Genomic DNA, 27,123 nt, shown 5'->3' with positions numbered 1-27,123 from the left:
AACCTACTAAGTATAATAGTTAACGATTAACTTCCTTTGATAGTTTGAAAATTATAGCAATTATGGTAATTATTTATATTAACATTTTTTATACTTGATGAACTTATCTACATTTAATAAATTATAGAGTGAATATTATTAATTTAATAAGGTGCATTCTATTACTTAATATTCGATACCTAGGTATCATTTTCAATATGGATACATAATTATTTATTATAATCGTTTCAAAAATAAATACAATTGTGGTTCTTATCTGAAAAAAAGGTTTTATCCACAAAACACTCTTAAAATACAATAAAACATTAGTGAAAATTTAAAACTTTTACTTACGTACAATTGAAAAAAAACAAATTTTGGATATATACATATTTGAAGGGTAAATATTGCTGAATCAGCCTGTATATTATATATAATACATTATAGGTACGTTCAAGTATTCGTTGTCGTAGTTTTTTTTTTTTTTTGGTAAAACTCATAAGACTCATGATATTCCGCCTATTAGATTTTTCATTAAAATAATAATGTCGCTGGAAACGGTCATGTTTACGTCCTTGGTTATTAACTGTTTTTTTTTTTTGGGGGGGGGGGAAATTAGCTCTGGGAGGACCGATGCCCCAGTGGTGACCGGTATTGAGGAGGGTGAAGGGGTCGGTGTTAAGGGTCGACTGGTGTCTCACTATAAAAATAAAAGGCTAACGACTTCGGAGTCATGTTGTTTCATATTACGTACGTGTGCGTGCCTCTAAGTGTATATATATATAATATATTTGTATATAAATGAATGCGTTTGCGTCTCTCTCCTACATATATATATATATATATATATAACGTTATCACTCCACACCGTTCCGTATTTTTATCTCTTTCACTCACTCTAAAATGTTGTCTTCATTCCTTTTTTTCCCGTTCAAAGACGATACTCTTCGTCGAGGCAAACGCGTTTTTTTGGCAACCAGCCACTACGCACCGCGTGTATACCGCCCGTTGCAGCTGTATCTACCACCAGCGTGCTCGCAATACGATATGCGAATATAATGGAAACCCATTGGTCCGCAGGAGCGTAGAGGGCAATGTGGGTACTGCAGTACTTTATACTTTTGGCAGCTACGTAATTTTTATCCCCCCTCCCACCCAACGCTAAACCATCGAGATATTACGTGAAAAAACTGCTTCGATAATGTTTTGCAACATGATGGTCATACCACGTTTTGCATTAATATTACCTTCAGGGTTGGATACATGGGGTTGGCATGTTGGCATTTGAAAAAAAAAATACTTTTAATACCACCTTAGATTTTTTTCTAATGGTATTTGATAATTTATATGTTTGTATAAAATACTAAAATAATTATATTACAAATACATTATGAATAATATAATGCAATTTAGTATATAGTTTTTATTTAAAATTCGGCTATATCATATATAGTATATTTTAAAAGTGATATCATTATCATATTATGCACTTAAAATTTACAAGGTATTTAATGGTAATAATAAATATTAAAAAAAAAGAGTTCAAATAATTACTGGTAACCATACTATCAAACTAGTTTATGTATCAAGTGTACCTTATTAAAGAATAGAACAATGTAATGAATGAGCTCTGAAATTCAGTCATAAATAATTATATATAAAAAAATATTATTATAATGCTGCCCCATTAAATTTAATTGTAAGAATATTTTTGGAGGTTTTTTTCAGAGTTTATTTCAATTTTAAATTTAGGATTATTTTTTTTATCTAGTGTATTGTTCTTATGAATTGTAATTGGTACCTACTATATAAATTTAATATTATTTACACATTTTTAGTTGTTTTATGTATAAATTCACCAATAATATAGGAAATTCACTAATTTTATAATAATATTATGTATATTATACGTATACTGTATACATTATATACTTATATATATCGAGAATTTCGTTTTTTCTTAAGAAAACGAGAAAAACGCGTTGACTCACGGTGTTTGTATAGGTATATTTTATAATAGTCTGATTCCACTGTGATAAAAATAAATAACAAAGTTAGCGAATAATATTCATTCATAAAAGATGTAAATGGATAAATGGAGCAGAAAATTATGTGTTTAAAATTTGTTATTTATATTTGCCTGTGTTTACTCAAAGTATACCCGTAAACATTGAATCGAACCGCTTCAAAACACTGGCCATCATAATATTATATACAATACATATATTATATAAACCAATCGATGAACGACCACGCAGAAATAAAATATAATATAAAACCATGAAATGTGTGTATTTAGTATTTACTGAAATAGTGAGTTGTAAATTATGCGTTAATTGTATTATTACAGTTAAATATATGTATGAAGAACTTTGACGTGTTACTATTGAATTCAGAATAATTTTTTATCTTTATTTGTTATTTTTTATAAATATCCAAAATAAACTTATTATTTATGTTTTATTATGGAACATTTAATATTATGCACTCAAAAACGATAATCGAAGAACACTGGTAGTTCACAAATTAAAATTTATAACGTTGGTTCAGCCACAAGTTTTTCTCTTTATTTTTTCACCCGAAGGATTCTCGATCAATACATTACACTTTTCCAAATTGATATTACTTTTAGTCTAACCACGAAGTTCTTGAGTTTAAAACGTTCATAAATTATTTCGTTTGTTCGAAATGGGAATATGGGATGAAATTGATAATATCGTTAGGTATTATACGGACGGCAGCGACAAGCGACGGCGGTAAATGCAGGAAGTTTTAAGAACAACGTGAGAGTTCACGGGAGAGTCATCATAAACTACTTTTGAGGACGTAAAATAATGTAAACTATTTTTTTCCCAGGGTTTTCAAATTTAAGTACGTTTTTTTCTGGTTACGGGGAACTTTTCCTGCAGGACGCATAATTTACCCTCCGAGCTTCTGGTCCGTGTTGCCCTCTCGCGAGTCACGAGTTAGCACGCGTGGTATAGTCTGTGGCGGCGGGGGGCACGAAAAACAAATGGTGCTGTCCACGAAATGTCACCGTGAAAAAAAAGTGAAAAATAAAGGACTTCGAACGAGTGCATTGCATGACAAATATGCCGGAGAGTAACTTTGTCGATTTCGTTCGCACTAAATTTAAACGCAACAAAACGACCGTAAAGCGTCACGACACGTAATTTTTTTCCTACAGCCTAAATTGCGTAGGGGAATCCTACCCTCCGTTTCCTGTACCCGTTGTCATTATTTATTTATTACGTCAGCCCGACCTTCATTAGAGAAACACGGGTTCTCGACTTACTGAACTATTATAATATATTGCGTACACGTGTACACGTATATAATATTCTATAGATACTAAAGCCACGATGAAGATGTCGAAAGCCGTCACCGTTGAAAGGTAGGAAAAATACGATAGTTACAAAACCAATATACTTAATTAACCTAACCTTAATTATAATATAGGTACGCCATAACTATACCAAAGGGTGCAAGGTTCAATAGATCTTAATAAAATGTCTTTTACTTATAGAATTGCCTACATAAAACAGCTATAAATTTCAACTATTCTAAATTTAATATGCAAATAAATGTCGTTGGAATGCTCAAATTATTTTTCGTATAATCATGCTTATTATTTAGAATAATATATTGTTCATGTTTATTATTATTAACTTTTTTTAGAAATATAGTTTTTTTTAGACATATCTCGTTCAAGTTGTATTGGTCTGTAATATTATTTCCAATTATATAATCATGATATTATCCTCATGTATTTTAATAATATAAAAATATAACATACTTCGCAATATATATTGTTTAACTACTATACTGTATTACGTTTAACATGACGTGCAAAATGTTCTATAATACACTCGAAAACTAACTATTTAATCATTTTTAGTAGTTCCCTAATGATATTAATAATATATATTATTATGCAGTACATTGATACCAGTAGTGAACAAGAAAGTTACAAATCGTATGTAAATAATAAAAAACATGTTCGTGTATAATATTTAACATTATTGTTTGTGTTTATCCAGTTAGAAACCCCTCGTACGGTTATTTATACTAGTACACCAAACCAATGACAAACATCCCGTCAAATATGTATGAGACGTTGTAATTTTTTATCATTTGTATATTTTTGATATTTTTAATTTATTATAACGAATACACGTCTTTTATCTTCGGGGTTATTGTATATACTGTGTACGATGTTCTAATTTTTTATATTCGAATATTCAATCCCATCACCCCAAATTCTAACGTTTGATACATTTCATTTTAAATCCAATGGTATTGCACGGATAAAATTAAAAATGGCATAAAGAGAAAACCACGTCACAGTAATTAAACGAATATAATATTTTTATGACGAGTTCCTGAGTTCTACAGTGTACTGGTCAAAGAGTTATAATTCAGAAGCGTTTGGGATTATTACAGGTGTATGCATAAAAATAACGATACGATTCGCTGATTTATCACAAATAATATTATATTGTAGGTAAACGTATACGAGATTTATCAAAAGTTACGTTTGTGTTAAACGATGAATCATGGGAATAGGGATTTGAGTCACTTATTTTTTGAATACCGGACGGTTTTAGCGATGGTAAATAGACGTACTGCGATAAAACATCACATTAAAAGCGGATAAGTTTATTTAGAGGTGAATATTTTTATATACGATTTTCAAACAAACACGCACACAAAAATATATCGACAAATACATTTATACATATATTTAGATTATAATATGTATGAGGTTGGTAACCGAATAACCGAACAATCTACTTACGGAACGCGACCGCACCTTACCAAACGGTAAATTCGTGTTAGGTCTTCACGGCAGGATCCGAGAATTGACATATTATTTACAATTCAACCCGAACGTTCGCAATAACGTTCTTTTTAGTACACACAACACGGGCGACATGTATGTGGATAATATGCGGGATCACGCGCGTCGTATCGAAACCAATCCGATGACAATGGAAACTGTATATATATATATATATATATATGATTATAGTACAGTAAGTAAGTATATGTATTTTGGGTTCATATCCGGTGTGTAGTAGCCGGTAGTGGTTGCTTGTGGTGGTCCGAAGAGAAGAAACTGATTAAAATTCAACTGATTTATTTCAAGCTCTAGAGATTTCGATGTCTCTACGTGCGACAATCAGACGTTTATTACTTAGAATCACGAGCATGTCACTATTATAATATGTACAACTATATGGCGTGTGACATACCTAGTCGAAAACAATATTGTCCCTTGTGGTTCCATATATATAAACAGTGAATTCTTCCCTAACACGTATCTCTAAATATTAGACTCTTTTTAGTGTGCAAACTAGAAACATTCTACAAACTGAATCCACTGAATAGTAGACAATATCTTAGCGACCGAAAATGCCCGCTGTTTAGACCTTATATTGATTCAACATGCAGCTACATAATTTTTGGTATAATTTCACGCTTTCCCGACTAAATGTACACAAGAAACAACAAAACATCTAGTTATACAATAAAATTAGGAATAGTCAACTTAGAAAAAAAAAAATGTCAACTTTAAACAAATCCTCATTAAAACATATGAAAATGCGTGAAATTATTAAGATGGTAAAACATACTTGATATTAGTAATATTTACTATGAAGACGTATATTATTTATTTTGGAAATTTTGAGAAGAAAAATTCTTAAAAATTGTTCTAAAAATAAATTAACACAAGAGGATTAACATAAATGGAAGCTGAAATTACAGTGAGTATAATATTATATACATCATAAACTATTATAATATAGAAAACGCGAAACGGGTAAAACACGATGAATATGGTGATGACGACGATAGAAATAATAATACGACGGGAAATGGTTATAAAATATTTTAATCATACACCCACAAAGGAATATAATAAAATGGTAATAGAAATTAAAACACGCATTTTCAACTCGTCTTATGAACGTTTTTAATCGAATCGTATTTTGTGCATCGCGCGTATAGAATACGTCTTGGATATTTCAAATAGAATTAATTTGACGATTTATCGCCACCGCTGACGGCTTTGATGTAAGAAAATGACGTGCTCAGACTTTGAAATCGGACGGACGACGTTATTGAAAAAAAAATTGCCATTAAGACGCGGTACAAATAGGGTCGCGGGAACCGAAACACGCTATTCCTATACACCGGTGGTTTAGAATTTCCCACCGAATATTTAAGGAAATAGCGACCGACGTCGTTATAATCGCGGAGCATAATCAAGTATATTATTGTGTTTCCGATTTAGTAGACATCGAACCGATAATCAATCAGTACATTTTACGAAGTTCTGGAGTCGCCATCGCTATCGCGACAATTATAATAATATTATTACAGAGGTGCATAATAACACTATGACGACATGACTGGCGCTATGAAAATTTACACGACGGCATAGTTCAGACAAATAATAATAAAACATAATATAAATAATAATAGATTTATGTTCGACGAGGGTTTTTGTCGTTTTTGACTCGCTTTTCTTTTTGTTCATCGTCACGGCGTAGAGACGGAATGACTGGTGTAAACTGCAGTTTTTGTACATAGCACAAACAACGGAAATCGTCTGGCCGTTGCTGATCAAGCTATTTCGTTTTGTCACGTTTTTGTTTGTTTATATCAACCCTTCAATAATATTTGAAGACACTTTTTTCGTATCAACCACAACGTGTGACAGTGTCGTTTCGCGTTGTCGACAAATCCACATTAACGGGGTCCCCGTAGATGTTATAACACGTAAGTAAGTGGTTAACCGATATAGAGCTAAAACCTATAATAGAGCTCAATACTATATTATAGGCGCTCACAAATCGCTTCTCATCTGACCCCTGAATTGTCACTCGATTTCCAAAATATCATTTAATGAGATTGCATCCTATATATATGTAGATTTTTTGTTTGTTAATGTCCATCGATTAATGTCATTAGCTGAGTTTTTAAAATTCAAACTTAAAACTATACAAGTTAATAATGTTTTTTTTCTTTTTCAGTAATAACGTTTATTTTTATACTGTACGTATAAATGTGTTATTTAGTTTCGCAAACAAAATTAACTGGTAATGATAGGACTCGTCTTTAAATGATAATCGACAAGATTGTTGCATTTGAAAAATTAATCGGTATGAAAAATACTATATTAAAATATTATTTTTAAACAATACGAAAAATAGTATATAATATTACATGTAGATCTATCGATATATTTATTAATAACCCAAGTATACTATGAGAGGCAATTCGAGTAAACCATTATACTTGAATTGTCTCCAAAAACACCCGGAGGCAATTTAAGTGAAAAAAGGTTATCTATCTAAATTTGTAAGGCGATTCGAGTGTCATCTACCTATATATACGGATACCTTGATACGTATATCAATTGACAAACATGCTCGAAAGTTGATCATGGGTGTAAAGATGACCACAGGTGTTTTTTTTTTTTTTTTTTTTTTGAGGTAATATTGGCGTAAAATTACACGGAGTCTGATAGGTTTGCTGACGATGAACGAATGGAAAAAGTGGAGTAGGTAATGTGGTAAGGTTATTGTCTTATCAAATTATATTTTTATGCATAGTCACCGAAAAAAAAAATAGAAATAATAAGTACAACGATCGCGCAACGTGTATGATGCACACCTTGCAATAAAATACGTTTATAATAAATAAATATATATATATATATATATACGTTGTACGTATATGGGCTCTACCTTTGATGGTACAAATAATAAATCTATATAGACAGCCGGCTACTTTAAATGCGATTATTTTACGATTTTCGTATTATATAGGTGTCGGTAAATCCTTGCGGTAGAATGATAACGCGACTGCTTTCCATTTCCATACGTCGTTTCGACGGGCGGTTTTATTTTTTTCTCCCTGTAGCCATACAAAACATTGTCGTTCTCACATATCATGACCTGTAATTATTCACGGTACGAATGACAAATAAACACTTTTCCACTGTAAACAAATTGAAATACGATATTTGACATGATATTCTATACTTGACAATATCCATATTCGTGTTGAATAAGCAATACGCATATTATTATATGGTGTGGGCTTTAATTTCGGGGCGTTACTTCGAGGATTTAGGGCTCAAATCCACTATATTGTATTATAGTTCGAAATAATTTAGGACGTCTTTAGGGGAGCTTTATTGTTTCCTGCCAGAAAACCCGATTATTACCTCCTGTTATTATCATCAAACATGTGTATTTATAATGTAATTACGTGATTTGCTGGTACAATATAAACCTTATTAAAAAAAACCAACGACCGGCGTAATATTAGATTTCAAAAATCATCTGAAAAATAGTAGTAGTTTTCAAAAAGCTAATGCTGAAAGACTAATTTGAAAGATGAGTTAAATTAATTAATTTATTGTTTGTAATATCAAAGTCCATTTGTATGGAAAAATACTACACTGACAGTCACGGATATTTTATGAAAAAAAAACAATTAAATATTGTACATGAATTGTGAACAAATATAGTAATAATTTTATTTTTTCGTAAAATATTATAACAACCAAAGTTTCAAATACAACTTACTATTCTAGGATATTCTTGACTTAATAAAATTTTGTGCGACATTATTAGTGAATCGATCGCTAAACTGCCCTAATTCATGAGTATTTAATCGTAGGATTGTTTGATATTACTTTATATAACATAATAATTATAACTATACAATTTAAAAATAATAATCAACGGTATTTTGTAGTGTCGTATATTATATATTTATAGAATTTACAAATTTCTGTTAGTTAGAATAACACAGTAATTAGTTTAAATTTGAATGTGAGTAAATATTTAGTGTTGACGATGCAAACAAACTAAAAGAACAGTATACGATTGTTTTAATTATTAAAATATAATAGAACACATTTGCATAAAGTATATTAAGTAGGTTATACGAAAATGTTTAGTTTATTATAAGTTTAAAATGTATAATGCTAAATGCTTTTAATAGTTGTTTATCGAGAACATGAACTATTGTGGTTCTTTCTGGTTTAATGTAAAAGGAATTTTTTTTAATTAATTGTATTCTATGTTTCAGTATTCGCCTCGCACTTGTCTGTGTTTATTTTATTATTAAAGAGTATGTGTTAACATGATATTTGGTTTTATACTAATTGTGGATATGAGTGTACGTTGCGAGAAGCATCATATATGAGAAATAGGTATTCAAGACCCCCCTTGGGAAATTAATGGTTGTGCTAACATTTTTTTTTTTTATTATTATTATTATTATTATTACAATTTAACGTACTGGTTCTGTCGTAAGTTTGATGGTTGATATACCATTTACGAATAATAGCATAACGTGGTTCTAAATTGAACTGCTTATGTACACGCATTTAAATATATATTATATAAATTTGTCAAACACGAAATGTCAGACGCAGATCGTTATGTACACTGCATTATTAGATCTTATACTAGTGAGTTTATGCCGTATTCATTTTCTCACTATTCAATACTAATTCAATTTGATCGGGCAAGTTGAACGCTACACACACGAAAAAAAACATGTACCTCCGTCTTATTATATTTGTACAAATTATCATTATTACTATCGGAATTGATATCGATATAAATTATATATATTTTTTTTTTTTTTTTTGAACTTTAACATAACCAAAATAGTATTTCTGTAAATAGAGTTAGTCGCTTTGCGTTTTATCCTAACGACGCAGTAGAAAATGTTAATTAAAATTGTAAGTATCGATTTCAAGCCAAAATTAACATTTTTGTTATTAAACTGTACTCATAATAAAATCGTTAGCTGGCACCAAAACAGTTGTTTCTTGGCTGTGCCTCTGGTTGTGGATTATTTGTCTCGCATTAGGATAACGGGTCATTTCTACGATTCCAAAATCTCTTTTTAAACTATTCTCTTAAATAAATAACCTTTATCATAGCAATATTAAGTATAATTATTTTCATATTTTTATTTCATTTACTTATCACGTCGACAGCTAATCGATAATTTATATAACAAACTTTTGAATAATTATTTTTATTGCATTTTTATTTCTGCGTACTCAAAAATCTAAAAGTGTCACTCAATATTACAATTGTATTGTTATTATTTAACGATGATAATTATAAATTATACAAATATAATGTTTTAAATAGTATAAATATATATATACTATTAAATCAATTATTGAGTAGACGATGAATGCATAAATTAAAATTATATATTGTGGTTAATTAATGTTTACAAATCACTTAACTCGTAATAAATCGGTTATTTGATGCATTAATAATGATTGATATAGGTACTCAAACCATGTCACATACAAATTAGTATTAACCTAATAATTTGTAGATCAATATATATATTTTATTATTCTTGATTTAAGTTTTACAACAAAAGGTGTTCTTGTTATTTTACATAGTATCAATTTATTACATTGGTTTATATTATTTAATAAAAGTAAGATTTAAAAATCATAATAATTTAATAAAAATAGCATGATTAAATGTAAATTTATTTTAGTTAATTTTGTTTTTAGAATAATTATTAATTGTTTATCAACTTAAAGTTAGAAAAAAATACACAGAAAAAATATAAAAATCGCGTAGTAGATACACAATATAACAAGACAGTAAATACGGATAATTTCAGTTTGTTTATAATATGAGCTTATTGCAAATCACAATATTTATAAATGTTAACACAAATAAATAAATAAAAACTTATCTACAAATTATAATTTGTTTTAATCAATCTTAGACATATCATATGTCCATTATCATGTATTGATTATACTCGTAGGTATTATAAATTAACATAATTATGATTATTTAATGAACTATTGTTTTTGTCTTTTTTGCTCTTGGTGTAATATTTTTAACTAATCATTGATAATGTTTTTAATAAAATACCTTAGTTTGAGATTAAGGTAAATTGATAAATATATTCATCTGATTACGGTTACGACAGATGAATGTATAATGTACATACTGAATTAATATCATATTTTTAATTGTGTACAATACAATAAAATTAGTTTGAAAACTTTAGATTGTGTTTAAAATAAATAGGAGACTTATTTAAGTTATGTATTTACGGTTTTATAACTTCTGAAGTCGAATGAACAATAAGCAAACTACCCTTTACAAGATAAGAGTGAATCGTGCAAGAGCGCAAAAAGAGTACTGGATACGAATAAAAGAAACGTAACGAATTGCAATAATAAAAACACTTGGTAAAAAATATTATTATTCTGAATTTTTAGGTGAATAAAAGTTTCACGTAGGGTCGCAAAAGATGAAAAGTTGATGTAAAATAAATCTGGTGGCCTGAAATGTAATTTAAATATTTTTTTTTAATGGCATCAACAGATATTTGTTATAAAGTTTATGTCTCGGTAATTGTGTTGTTTTAATTTCTATAAATGATCAACAACAAACACTTTTTTTGTCTTGCCGAGTTTTTTTCTATTTCCCAGTTACTAATTACGATACAAAGAAATTAAACAAAACTAAACAGCTATTTAATATTTCTCCAACACGATATTTTCTATTTATAATAGAAGTTATTGGATATATTATAGGGTTCGGCATAAGTTACTGTGTAATATTGCTATGATCAGCCTTGAACATAAACATCAATTTATGGCCATCTCGGAATTAATTCATCGATTTTTTTTTTCTAACAATGGTATAGGTAATAATCATTTCTATAATTATTTTAGTATAAATTTCGATTACTTATTTAATCTAAACAATAATTATTATATTTTATTATTTGGGTCATATAATTTTATAGAATATAGACAATTAATATTCCTTTAAAAGTAAAAACTGCAATTTAGTTTTGCATAAGTTTCAACTTTTTTTAAATATTACAATTTTTATTATTTTTATATATATAAATTATGTAATTTTTTAAAACCTTTTGGCATAATAAAGGATAAAAAAATTTTTAGTAAAAATTATGGTATATATATGTTTGAGAATTCACATATCAAACAATAATCTTTAGATTTTGAATTTTTTGTCACTTTTAATGATTAAAAAAAACTTTCAGTACAGGCATGTGTATTGATGAAATTTAGTAATCAAATAAAGAATTTTCGGTTTTTTGCTTCAATAATCTAGATTTTGAACTCGTTTCCGGTATCCAATACAACTTTTTGACTGTTTATTATGCTTATGCTATAATTTATTAACCTATAAACTATAGTAAAATATGAATTTTAATTTGTTTTGTTTCTATTTAACTTTTGTTAATATAGATTTTAAATATTATAATTTAATATTATGCATGTTACATTATTATACATAATAATATGTTCATTGATTCAAAAAAAAAAAAAAAATTGACATTTAAAATAGTCGATGCATGTTTATGATTTTATGAATAAGATTAATAACCGTGTATTATGTGATATAGTACGTATATGATACAATCATTTATAGTATTTATAACCAATGATATAATGTTCTATAATAATGAAGTATTGTAATTCTATGTATTTTTAAACTTTAAATAAACCACAACAAATATGCAATGATACATAAATTAGGTATTTTAGTGTAACTTGGCCTATTCGATTACAGTTTAATTATGTTAGCCACGTTAAAAGGGTATAAATAGTTTACATGAATTCACGAGCAACTTTTACCATATTATAATTTATAATTGTAGAATGTTAGCGGAAATGAATATACACGCGTGTTTCAGAGCAACAAAATAATGAAACTTTAAACATTTAACGATGAAACTATTCCTAACCATTATGCGTGATATAATTGTTAGAACTAATGTTGTCTTATACGACGTATTATATTCAATAAAATTAATACAATAAAATTCATTACTGATCAACTAAAGTAGAAAAAAATATATATAATATACGTTTGTCTCTTAACACATCTCATCGAGTGCATTACGTCCGGGTCGCCCAAGGTGGTTAATATAACTCTCTGCAAAGACCGTGTCTCAAGACACAAAATACCGAAGGTCGTAGTGATAGTTAGGAGGATGTGGGTGTTGTGAGAAATGAACACACCTTTTGTTCAATGGCCTATGTCTTGGGCAAAATTACATGTTTATTAAAGGTGACCAAAGCCCTTTTCGTAGAACATCGTGTAATTAAAGATGTTGTCGATCTATAGCCGAAGAAGGTGTAACTGCAATCTAAACGTCATTGAACAACCCCCTATACAGCAAGAAACAATACTCGAATCATTTAAGATCCCTTCAGAAGCTACTACGATGGTCAGTTGACCTCTTTAGTAAGCTGATTCAAAAAAAAAAATCAGAAAATGCTGAGACTGGCTTGCAGTAATGAAGATTTTCATATACGACACGCTATGCAATGTGTACACTGTACGCGCGTATTAATATATATATTATATTATATACCTAAGTACATTACAAATCTACGTGCAATTTTTTAATCGATTTTTCCAAATAATACTTCCAGAACAAAGCTTTTGAATTGTGTTTTTTTTCACTCTCTCCATCAAAACTCGAAAACAAAAAAAAATCAAATTATTCATATAATTTTATCATTGCAATCTAATGTTTGGTAAAAAATGTACACTGAATGCGTGAAAATTATTTCGATATTTAATTATATCAGTTTTAATTTAACAAGAAAATGTACCTAAACTGTTTTAATTTTAAATAGTTTTTAGTAATTTGTTTGAAAATGCTTTGAATTTGCTGAGAGATCAGTTCAGAAGTAATTTTTTTTTTCTTGGAAAAACTCGTTTTCCATTATAGATTCTATTGCGTCGATCTTTTATTGCTTTTCCGACTCAAGCACTGCGTAAAGTTTTTTTTCTCAAACTTATAGATATTCATAGGTGTAAAACACAATTGGTACGAAAAAAAGAGTTAATGAAATATACAATAATGAATAAAAGCTTGAGACACGCGATTTTGTTTTGGTAGCGGAGTGCTGCAATAAAGTATTGCCTTGCACCACCGTGGTGTCGCCGTCTGGGAAACGACTTTGCAAAGTCGAGTTTGATTTGGCGTAATGAGTTTGTAGAAAATCGGCGATGGTCGTCGCATCGCATCTTTCCGTGGCAGCAGCTGTCCAAAGCGATTTAATTGACGGTCCTTCGAAAACGGAGCGGCGACACTATAATACTGCGGGACGCTTTTAGAAACACTTTTGACCGTGCCCACTTTAGGTAAGTGGACATTTTCGCTAAACGGCCTTTGGCGAGTTAAAGTACCCCGGTTGAATATTGCTTTACACTCGAGTAATCGAAACGCTGTTATATATATATATATATATTTATATATATATATAAATACATAAAACCTATATATTATATAAGTCCAGAGAAAATTAATCAAAAACCGTCTCCGTCTTGTGTGACGGTATCACGAAATAGCCATCTTATTTGGCGACAATTTTTATTTATAGATACAATATAATACTGTAAAGGAACGCGGCGCATTTTAATGTAAAAACTACTGTATAATTTACTACGTGACGATGAAATCTTCGCAAACGAATTTTTTCGTATCATTTAATATTTTCAATCAAATATTAAATTAATATTTTAGCTCATATAGCAGTGTATTTCAATATATTAGTAAATAATAAATCATATTACACCATTGGGTTCAGAATAAAAAAAAAAAAAATGAAAAATATTAATAATATACGTAACAAAGTTCGTACTTCCTAAAAAAAAAAACCCAAACTATTATTTTCAGTATTAAAAACTTATATTTAAACAACAGAAATATATTATATAAATATTAGCAACATTGTAGCTTTCTGTCATAAATAAAATGTATATTGGTGTCCCCGCTAACTTTTTTAGGTAATATAATTTTCCCATGTTACTAAAAAGCCACAAAAAAACTATTCATTATTTTGAACTAGGTAAAAAAATATTCAATCGATAAACATTTTTTTGTCATCACCAAATAATAATATTACCTACATAATATACCAAAATATAGTTTACATATTAATTTTAATTTAAACATATTAAAATAATATGATAAACTGAACTTTGTTTTCTAATAAAATATCATAAATTTTGATTTTCAGTGTTTTGTTTTTTTTTTTTTTTTTTAAATATATTTATTTGTTTAGTTTATATTCTGTTTTAATTTTAATAAGTTTCAGTAGTACGTTAGTAATCCCTGTTTTCATTTAATTTATATATATAAAGCATAAATATTTAATAAACACTATACATCTAATAATAAGGTGATTTATTAAACAGAAAAAAATTCCTATTATTTTTAATTATTTTACATTCTAAGTATTATCGCATAAATTAGTCTTCAGTATCGGGAACTTGTACCTACAATTTATTATATTAACGTACAAAACAACTTTACCTACTAAATCAGCATATGGTGTAAAAACTGTGAAATAAATTATTAATGGGTAAAAGTATAATATTATGCATGGTAATAAAAAACAATTAACACTATTTTTTGTTTTGTTTTATAGTTGTTAACACAGATATGTCAATATAATATTTAATCGACAATATTAGTAGGTACTTTGTTTTGAATAAATTGTTGAATGACTGTATTTCGTGGGACGCAAATAATAATCTAGTAGTTGCACGGATCGTGCATTTCTGCATTTACAATGCAGCACATAATCATTATGAATATTTGGTGACTTTTCGGAGAAATAATTTAACCGGCAAACTGAACGATACGACTACAGTTAATAACATATATTATTATATAAAAGGTACGGAATAAGTGCTCATTAAAATACATTGTTGAACATGGCTTCGACAAAATGTCTAGTGGTATCCAATCTTTAACTCCCTATTATTTGTGTAAGAAGAGCCGTCAAATGAAGTGTCATTAAATCCAATGTTGTTGGACGTACACTTGGCCTGTTAACAAGTTCATGCCGACCGACCTGCACCATTGTTATATATAGTCGAAAAAAATAAGTCGAAGACTTATTACTTTTTGACTTTTGTTTTATTAAAAATTATCATTTATGATATTTTGTTTTTACATTTTGAAGCACATAATGTCACTAGTTATAGTAAACTCTATAAAAAAAAAAATTCTTATAACAGACTGAGACCGATAGGAACATGTGTGATGTATTTTAACCAATACAATTAATATTTGTATATAATACTAGCTGGCTCCGTGCACTTCGTTGCCCGTTAAAAATGCCAATTCTATATAATATGATTCGAATTTTGATTAATTTGTTATTTAATATTCGGTTTAACGGTGTTCAAAACTTATATATTTTCATTGACCGTTTTGATTCTCAAAAATCTTGTGAAACCACCACTTTAATATGCGAATTTTGTAAAATGCTTTCTTATTGCACACTAAATTTGTGGTACGATTTTACGAATGTACCGTGTAAATTTTAAGCATCGATCTATCATTGTTCAGGCTCTACGTTTATTAGTCAGTGAGTTACTCAAGTCATAATATTATAGTCATTCTGCTTGCCGTTGCCGTGAGACTCTCTTATGATTATGCGAGCAGTATATTATCATGTAGGCAATCCACACATGGTAGATTGCGGACCCCGCGAGATGTGTACGTAAGCTTATAATTTCTAACACTTAAGTTTCAAAGTTATATCATTTTTTTATTTTACTACGGTGGGTAAAATACAATAATGTGCCATCTCGTAATTTTTATATTGTTGCCTGTTGGTAAAACAATAAAACTTGGTATAACTTGTTATGTTAGTTTATTGCTGTGAATTTTAAATTTACTGTAGACATTGACTTATTTTGCTAATTCTTATTTTTGTTGTTATGGTTTTAACAAAATATAACAACAGGTCTATAATTATTATATTCAATCATAATCAATAGTGACCTTAATATAGTTTATTTTCTTGCTGGACTGCAGTGAAAGTTGTTGTTTTTTTACATCCCGATTCCGAAGTTTTCTGGTGGATTTTCCTAAAATTGTACTACATAAGCACCTTCTCTTGCGACCAATAGGAGCATCAGTGAAAAATGTTACAAAAATGGGGAAAATAAATAATAATAACAAAAAAATTGTTACCATGATTACCGAAAATAAAATAGTAATAATAATAACAGTAATAGTAGTCATCAGTATTTTTTTTTAATTTTCCGTGCAATTTTCTTAACTTTTTCTTACATAAGAACCTTCTCCTGGAATTTACGACCTAAACAAAATAAGATTGAGCGAAATCTATCCAGCCGTTCTCAATTGATGAAATGTTATGCATTTTTGTCTCTATTTTTATATATATAGAAGATAGAAGATAGATAGATTATTGTGAACTAAAAAAAATTCACTCAACAAATTTCAAATTTCCAAACTAAAATAACTATAGAAACCATAGATTATATTGATTGTACATCGAGCTGATGTTTAGATGTCTACGTCTACTATAGAGTAAATAAAGACAATGGTATCGAGTTCAAATCCCAGACATCAATGAATAGATTTTGCACTTTTTCTACTTATTCGGTTGACTTTTTAAAAATTTTCTTTCGTAAAAATCTTCTCCAGACAATAACAAATACTCCTAAAAAATAATTAGCGAAATCGGTTCAGCTGTTCTCAATTGATGAATTTTTATACATTTTTGTCTTCATTTTTATGTATAAAGATTTTTAATTTCTTTTTTACTATGACAACAATTTAGGTTTGTATGTCTATTTGCATGCATTTTTAAAAACATTTTAAATAAATGATTTATTTTATTTAAATGGTTGCCATTGACTACCAAAAATAATTTTGTTGACTATTTGCTGGATAGATGGCGCTTCTGTAATTTCATCACCACCTAGTCATATTTCTCTAACCCGATAACTTTCTCAAATTTTTCGTCCGTAAGAACCTTCTCCTGGCAATTACGGCCCAAACAAAAAAAGAATGAGCGAAATCGGTCCAGGCGTTGTTGAGTTATGCGCTTACCAAATTTTGCGATTCATTTTTATATATAAGATTATATATAATTACGTTTACGTGTTTTTTAAGTGTTTATTATTTTTATATATGTAAGGAACACAATACATCAATTATAGTTGTATTTTGTATAAAATATGATCAATTTTGATTGTTTTTTCATTGATACTAATATGATATTGTCAATATATTCATAACTTTCTCAGATAAAACGCTTAAAAATACATGTTGTTCACCTTATACCAAATAATTTAAAATTTTAATAATGAAATATAAAATTAGGTATCAAAGATACTAATAATATAGTGACATAAATAGTGACAAAAATCATAAAATTGTGTATTGTACATTTATTGAAATCTATAGTAGCACAGAACAAAATTTCCTGTAGTTCCATATCGTAATGACAAGATTTTGATTTAAAAAATCTCTCAAAGCGTACCAGCTTAATAAATCGTGTTCAAAAATATTATATTTATTTGTTTATAAAAAAAACTTAATAAAGAAAAAAATCTAAATAAATTTCTTTTATTTCTTTTTCTTTTTTTTTAAATAGATTCTCAAAATTATTGTAATATTTTAACCTATAATTTCACAAAATAGTAATGAAAAAAAAATGCTTTATAGTTCAGTAAGTTAATACCGTTTGCCTGTGGTTATACATCCCACATGAATTAGAATCATAACCCACGCGATACAATTCTTGAAAACCCAATCGGTGATGTAATGATTGTATCCCGATGCAATAATATTCGAAAATTCATCGTATTATTTGCCCGCAACAGACTCGCACTACCACCTCGTGGTATGCAAATACATTACATGCAAACACATAGTATGTACATTGCAAATAAACTGCGAGTCGTCCAATATATCCGCAATATCAAAGGTTTCCGATTCGCAGCACCAAAACTACTTGCGAGCTAGTTTACTGGTATGTGAATAATTTGACCTCACACGATAGCCTCTATATGTACGATATAATATACGCCACGTCTGCGAGCATATAATATAGACGTCACTGTAGGTAGTTGTAGAAGACCACTTACACAGAAGGCGTTACACAGACAGTCTCGGTAAACATATTATTGCGAATCGTCCACCCACAACGAACGCGCCTGAGGGATTAATACTCAAATAATATCATAATAATAATATTTTAGCGTTAACGATAAATCCGAGTTAAAACAGTGTGGCAGAACGAAATCGCAAATAGGTATAATGCATACACGTGTGATTCATTACGCGTTTCGTAGGTCAGCTTAATGCAGTCGAACGGTTACTGGATATATTCTGTAGTCGCCTACGTACGTATTAGATATGCGTCGCTAGAAACCTCAAACTGTCATTATGCGATGTAACTCAAAACAAATTACCTATAATACTATGCGCAATTTCTGGGATATTTATCATAATACACTGAGAATACAAAACGTGTCGTAGGTACAACCCTGAATGATAACGTTATATTATTATAATATCCGATGAATCGTAAGGTGTTTACTGACTTTTTTATCATTTTTCATCAGAAACGATGTATGCTCCAAATACTTGCACATCAGATATAAATAAATATATATAATAAGCATCAAATGACAAAATAATATTTTTCTGTTCGTAAGATATTTTGTTTATGCTATTTATATAGTAATATAAAATGTATAATAGAGCCTCGCCCAGTTCAGAACATTGATTCAACCATAAGACACATTAGTATAAATACACAGTTTTAATGAAAACTAGACAAGTTTGAAGGGATTAAAATTGATTTTAAATTCAATAGAATTGATAAATCATCATCTCGTTTCAATAATAGCACATTAAGCCATCGTCAGCACTAAGGGTAACTACTGTTATAGGGCGGCACTTGATTTGCTCTAATCTGCTAAATTATTTATCGTAGACTTTTGATACACTATCCCTATAGAATATTTCCGGTGCATGTGTGGAGACATTCGGTAGTCATTGAATTAAATGACAATGACTTATTATATTGTTTTAATACAATTAACCACAAAATCTCGTTTTATCAGACCAAAAGACAACTCCTCCGGAGTAACATACTGAAACTAAGTTTAAAAGCGACTCCAAGATACCTCTGTCTGATAAAGTTCCAAAACTATACAGAAATGTATGTCCGGAAAAACAATTCTTCGCTTCTATAACTTACGGTCATGTTAACTTTGCTGCGCGTAAATGAGATTTTGACCAACCAAAATTAAAGAAACAAACCGTCTAGACGAGCACAATGTCTACTAATAAACACATCAATATTTCAATTTTCAGTGAATTTATATCACAGAAGAAAAAATCTAATTAAACCATGGGTTTTAATATTAATTACATTTTTTTCTTTTTATACATTTATATTATATTGTCGTTATGCAATCTTTTTACATTTTAAATATTTATTACATATATTGACTAGACATAATAATGATATAAAAATAATAGCAGATTAATAAAATATTGGAATTTAGTTAATATAAATATTTAAAAATATTTAAATGTATTATAATATATCTTTATTTTTTACATTTATCATCAAAGTAATTATACTACTATTTTATCAATTAAAACAAAGTATTAATGATAATTTTGACACTTAATTCCGATTATCTTTTTTCAATTCTTAAATTAATTTAAATACCACATTGTTAAAGTCTTAAAGTTGTTCATACTAATTATAAGGAGTTTCTTATGAAGTTCAAAATTTTATATTTTTTAAAAAAGAACTCTCTCCTTTAACTATCATGATACATTTTCTGATAATGTTTACGCGTCAAAATCAAATCTAGACCTGTAAATTATCCATGGTTCAATAATTCAAAAGGTAGGTACTTATTACATTTTTAATTATGATGCTTCAACATTATCAGAAAAATTATCAGCTAAATAAATTACAGTAAACAAGTAATGATGTAATTCGAAAAATTAAAATTTTACATATTTATAAAACTGAAAACATCTCTTTATAGTACAAAATATGTCAAGAATTTTAAACTACAGACTTGAAGTGGGTGTATTTAAATACTGAAAAATCTTATTTAAAATAACTACATTTTTAAATAAAATGGTGTGCATATTTTTCGTAAATAACCCAATATCAAATACGATATAATATTATATAATTTATTTATTTATGTAGTTAAAAGAATTATTGTAATTTTTAATAATTTTCATGTAACAAATCGAAAGAAAAATGATTAAACCTTTTAATAATATTTCAGATGAAAATGAAATGTATTATTAAAGTTAATTTACGCAATACGTGAAGAAATAATGTACGTTTTATATTATACAATCATAATTTACGATTTAAAATTGTAATAATATTATACAAATGAAAATTATATACTGCTCAATTTTAAAAGTCAATCAAAGGGATGAATCGATAAAACCACGTTATGGTCAAGTTTGATTTCATCGATTCATTATTATAGATAATCAACTTTCACTAATAAATGTAACATAAAACATTAAAATATAATATAATACTACTAATTACTTTACAACATATTAAATTGCTTAGGTAAGTCTATTACGCAAAACATGTATCGTTTACTTCTTGTAACTCGGATCGCTTTGGATTATCAATTAAATTACGAAGAGGTTTTTGAATTTATTTTTTTAAAAAAAATCTTTTGTATTCACCGGTCGGTTCGCTGGTGTCGTTCTAACTCGTATTGTTCAGTTTTTTGGGTAAGCGTAAAACGCATAAAATGCTCGAGTTCTCGTTTAAAACGCATTGTGTTGACGGTGGACGGTTTGTATTGAATGGTGAATAAAATAAAAATAAGTTTTAAACGATATTCCGATACGATCCGTAACCGTATATTATTCTAGCATATACATATATTATATAGGAGCAGGTATAGTCTGGGGGTTTGGACTCATGTATATATGCTAAATAACAATAATAATTAAAGAAAAAAAACGATTTATTCACATTTTCTGACGATTTTTTTTGCGTTTATATTATGTTATATATGTGTGTGTGTGTGTGTGTGTGTGTGTGTGTGTGTGTGTACGTGTGCTCGTTTGCCTGATGTGCAGTGTGAGAATTTGGAATCAATTTCACGCACCGTCATCTGGTAAAAGGCCAACAATTAAAACGGATGGGCTTTGCACAATACTCGCCTGCTCAAACAACAAAAGATGAAAGCAAAATTGTATGTTTCGCCTCGTAAACGAAATGCACTCCAAGTATTTTTTCGCCAACAATAACGCGCTACTGTCTATACTTTCCATTGCTGCATGATTTCGTTCCATCCAAACAGTCGAGTTGGGATTTTAATAAAACCCGACAGAATATAATAACAATAATATATAACACGACCTTTTTTCGTTTTTGGCGTATCAACTACCTCCCCGTCTGCTTTTCACTATCTCACTAAAAAAAAAAAACTCAGAGAACAGACTTTTGCTGAGAAAATCGATTGTTCGCATTTTATTAATTATTATTCGTTACCCCTTTTTTGAGGGAGATGACCCGGGGTGAACACATTTCCGTTAAATAAATTGCAAAATTAATTATGCAATACGTATATAAATTTATATATATATATATATATATTATAATATATTTGGTTGCACGTCGGTTTATATTTATTTATATTTTCGTGTCAAACCAAAAACGGAAAATTGGAAATTAAACAACGGCCGTTTGTTAAAATCAAAAAGACGTTTTTTTTTTTTTTAATGGAGGGCGGATGTGGAGGTTAATATTTGATTTAATTATTTACTTTAATTATTGGGATTCATTGGAAAGGCAGTCTCCCCCACCGCTTGCTCAAAAGTGCGAAAAAAACCAGGTGTGCGAAACGTATATACCACAGTGATCATAAGTTAAATAGTAAGTACCAACACCCACACCCGTGCTTCGTCTAGCCATGTTGAATCAATCGGGACGTTTAGTTTTCCAAATTCCACTATTCACCAACCTCTATTTGTACCCAACTGGGTATACATGTTAATCAACGCTATGTTCACGATATAATATTACGAGTAAATTACATATTATTGATGTGTTGCCGTACTGCGTGTGCGAACGAATATCGTTGATGGCGCTCATCTCTTTGTTGTATAAAAATATAGAATACGCGTCGTGAGCACATTATATATTATATATATTGTACAACTGTAGATTGTATTATAGATTAGAAGTTATATATTGTGCTGGAGGTGGACGGGTTAAAAATAGTATGGAAGCCAATAATTCGTCTAGCGACCCGGGCCCGTCCAAGATGTACAATATTTCGCATCCCAGTGCCACCCCATCGCCATTTCGCCACTGACTCAATTTAGAAAAATGATTAATGATTATTGTATCGTACCGATAATACGACATCATTTTACAAAACCGTTTAAGAGTGTATAAGACTACGCTATTATAACTCTCGAAATCCTCTGTCCAACCACATCTAGAATTTTATATGAAATCGTGATCGGCGAATCGTTTTTCTCAGAAACGTAGTAAATATGACCGTGGGCATGATCGGAGGAAAGGAGCGACTTTGGATGGCTAAGATCCCGAAAGTTCCAGAAGCTGTCCTAAACGTTCGAAGTATAATATGTGGATAAAATATCCTGAATAAATAATGCCTGTAGCTAAATTCTTGATATTGTTTGTAAGTCAAATCCGAAAAAATTGTACATAAATAAAATGTCAACGTATGATAAAAATGTGTAACCGAAACTTGTTTTATCACCTTTTTTTTTTTAAGTTTTATCACTTGAATCAAATAATAAAATAGAAATAAATAATGTATTTCGTGTTTATTTTTAACGTTCTAATAATAAGAAAAATATATATACCTATTTACAAACGATTCACAAACATACTAATTTAAGAATTAAACGTTTATTTTCATATTGATCGTATTCTGTATTATATACAATATTATTATGAAACAATTATTTTATAATATTTAATCAAGGCCATAAAAAAAAATAAAAATAACAAGTTTTGATGATGTAAACCTAGTTCACTAATAGAATTTATCGCCAAAACGATAGGAGTGGAAAAACGGTATGCTGCTATAAATGAGTTAGTTGTTGTATTTATCTCATAATAAACTGAATCAGTTATGTAACTAGCAGACAACCAAACAATAATTTAACTAAACTATACTTACATAACCTACTTTAAAATACTGAGGTAAGAGGTTCGTCGATTGCTTGTTAAAAATTATAACAATAATATACTGACGAATAAACTACTAAATATAATTCATTATACAGGCATAATAAATAGTAAATTTATGACTTCGAATAACATCAGTTGTAGTACTACTATTAAGGGCATGTACAATGAAATAGTAATATAATAGGTGTATTCAATGTTCAATGGATTTGTTATTATTTGTTTTTGTTTTTTATTTGATAAACGTTAGATGGGTATGTGATTAAAAGTAATTATTTTAGATTGAGAAAAAAAAATCAAATTTATTTAATATCATATTATTAAAAATATACTTGAATATAAAAATATAAAAGTAAATATTCTCAAATCGTTAAATTTATGTGAATAAGTACCAAGCACATGTTTATAATCTGTAGATTGGTTATTTTTTATTATAAAAAAGTATAATTATGAAATAAAAATCTATAGAGATGTTGAAGTAAAACTAAGTTCAATCTTTTGTTACATGTGGTTCAGATGTAATCGATATTTTACTTTTTTTTTTTTTGTTTTTATTACAATAACATCCGAGCTCAATATTAATGACATTTACATGACGTAGGGGAAGAAATCCCAACGGTATATCACTCGGCGGCGGCGTCGTCGTCGGGGCTTTGCTTGATTTGTTTTTTTCATTTGTTGCATTTAATATTTTATAAAGGTGGCGTGAGTTATCCAATTTATTAAGTATATCATGGTTGCGACATTACACCGTGGGCGTTTTCAAGTATATAATTATATGTTACAACATTATCGTGGTGTTTTTCGAATTTTTCGAACTACAATTGGTAATAAAAAAAAGTGTATCGTAATAATAATAATAGTAATGTAATACATTTAGCAGGATCGGTACTGTACCACCGTTATAACTATACGTGTGTAATCCTTCGACGTGGTGGTGATTCGAAAGTTTCCCGGGTGGCAAGCAAAAACTGTCTTTCAACGACACCTCGGCGAATTGATACGATTAATCTCGAGACGTTTCCATGCCGAGTTGCTCTCGTACTGATGCAGCGCGGCACGGTAAATTTTTTGCTTTTCTTTTTTTTTTTTTTCATTCCTTCATTTACACAATGAAAATAAATACTACAGTGATCACGTGCTGTATATATTACATTTATTACTGCATTCCATAGTAGTATATAGGAGTTTAGTAGTATATATTGTATGTATAGAGAAGAAATTACGAAAAAAAACGAAACAGTGGATGAAAAATCGACGTAGAACGTTTAAAGCGAGAACAATATGTCATAGACGTTTATTCGACACCATATCGTATTGCGATACGATAGGCACTGTATATTGTTTGTGGTTATACTAAAGTTTTATGGTTTTATGGTTGTTTTTTTTTCTTTTTAATAATATACATTTTTAAAGATAGCTTTTATGAAATCAATAAAATATGAACATATATGAACTATTAAGTTAGGCTATAATATGGTGTACAAATAATTTAATAATAATAATAATAAATAATATTAGGTACTTATATAACATTAGGTATTATTTTAATACCTAATGTTTTAAGACCAAAAACTTTAAATTTTGGATTTTATTTTTTTTCACAAGTTTTCGTTTTTGAATACATGGACAATACATGAGTCATATATTATAATATTATACTTGAATTTTTTCTTCATTAATTTACATATTCATATCACACCTAAAAATGTATGTTGGAAGAAAATAATTATACCATATAATAAAATATACATATATATATATATTGTTCATCTACACGTCGTTATGTTACGTTTTGTGTTCTTAATGATGATTTATGATAATTATTATCATACAAAAAATAACAAACAAATACTAGTGTGCAAACAGAGAGAAAAATACTATGACCTATGAAACGTTTCAATTTTACGTGCAAAATGAATAACGTGCGAGCTCGGAGGGAGAAAAAGTTTCACACCAGAATGTACACCGACTTGAAATATATTACAAATAATGAAGCCAACAATAATGTTTAATGATGCGATCCCCAAAGGGGACGTCGCGACCGTGGCGACCAAATGAATGACGTTCGAAAAGTGTAATGGAAAATGTACTATGTGTATACGATATATATATACATATATATATATATTAAATATAAATTATAATATTTTATCCATATATGACTGTCCTGTGTATAGAAGTAGAGGGTGACTCACCATAATATTAGGATGGTTTCCTTGATTAGTGAGTATATATTATAATGTACAGTTAACTATTTTTTTTTTCTACAAGTTTATATTTTATATTATATTATATTATATTATAATGTCATTATATCGTAGAAAAGTATTATAAGTTTATAATTATTATTAACATTTTACAGTTATTTTTAGTAGTAAATGTAATGAAATCTTTAATTTTTTGAATCAATATATGTATATAGGTATAATAGATTTTTCCGAAAATACACTAATGCAATCAAAATTTCTGCTTGATTTGTTTAAAAACAGTGAAAATTATTTTTTTTATTTATTGAACTTTTTTGAATTTTTGTTTAAAGTTCGGGTTGCTTCACTAAAAAAAAGACAAGTTAAACAGTCATTCTTCAAAATCAGAATTTGTGACTTCACTAGTTTAAAAGAAGTCTCGCTAGGGACGAAAATATATCTCCTCCATCAAAAATGTTAAAAAATATGGTTAAGAAAAATCAAATATTCACAAATAATATATTCTTCAATAACAGGTGTAAAATTAATAATTTTACAATACATGCAAAAGCACTGTAATTACATAATTCCATATGAAACTACTGGATCACAATATTAGCACATCATGTCAACCTATAATTAATTGAATTCAGATCGTGGGACGACCGTTTCATATATTCATTAAAAATATATTCAACTTGGTTATGAATTATTATAATCCACAGTCGACTACCGCTCGACATGGACAGACAATTATTGATGATGTGTGTTTTGTCGCACAAAATCACGTTAGCTATTTCAGTTACCATCGAATACTTGTATCTGTGATGGATATATTCTATTTTACATAAAACATAAATCATATAATTC

General features: G+C 28.8%; 1 protein-coding gene across 1 annotated transcript in view; it reads right to left on the bottom strand.

Moving 5' to 3' along the window:
• Nucleotides 1-27,123, bottom strand: part of LOC114122546 (uncharacterized) — a 332,686-nt gene that overhangs the window by 96,205 nt on the left and 209,358 nt on the right. The window lies entirely within an intron of this gene.

The sequence above is a fragment of the Aphis gossypii genome, chromosome X (assembly GCF_020184175.1).
Source record: "Aphis gossypii isolate Hap1 chromosome X, ASM2018417v2, whole genome shotgun sequence".
In the NCBI taxonomy this organism is placed as follows: Eukaryota; Metazoa; Arthropoda; class Insecta; order Hemiptera; family Aphididae; genus Aphis; species Aphis gossypii.
This window is presented reverse-complemented; position numbering and strand designations above follow the sequence as displayed.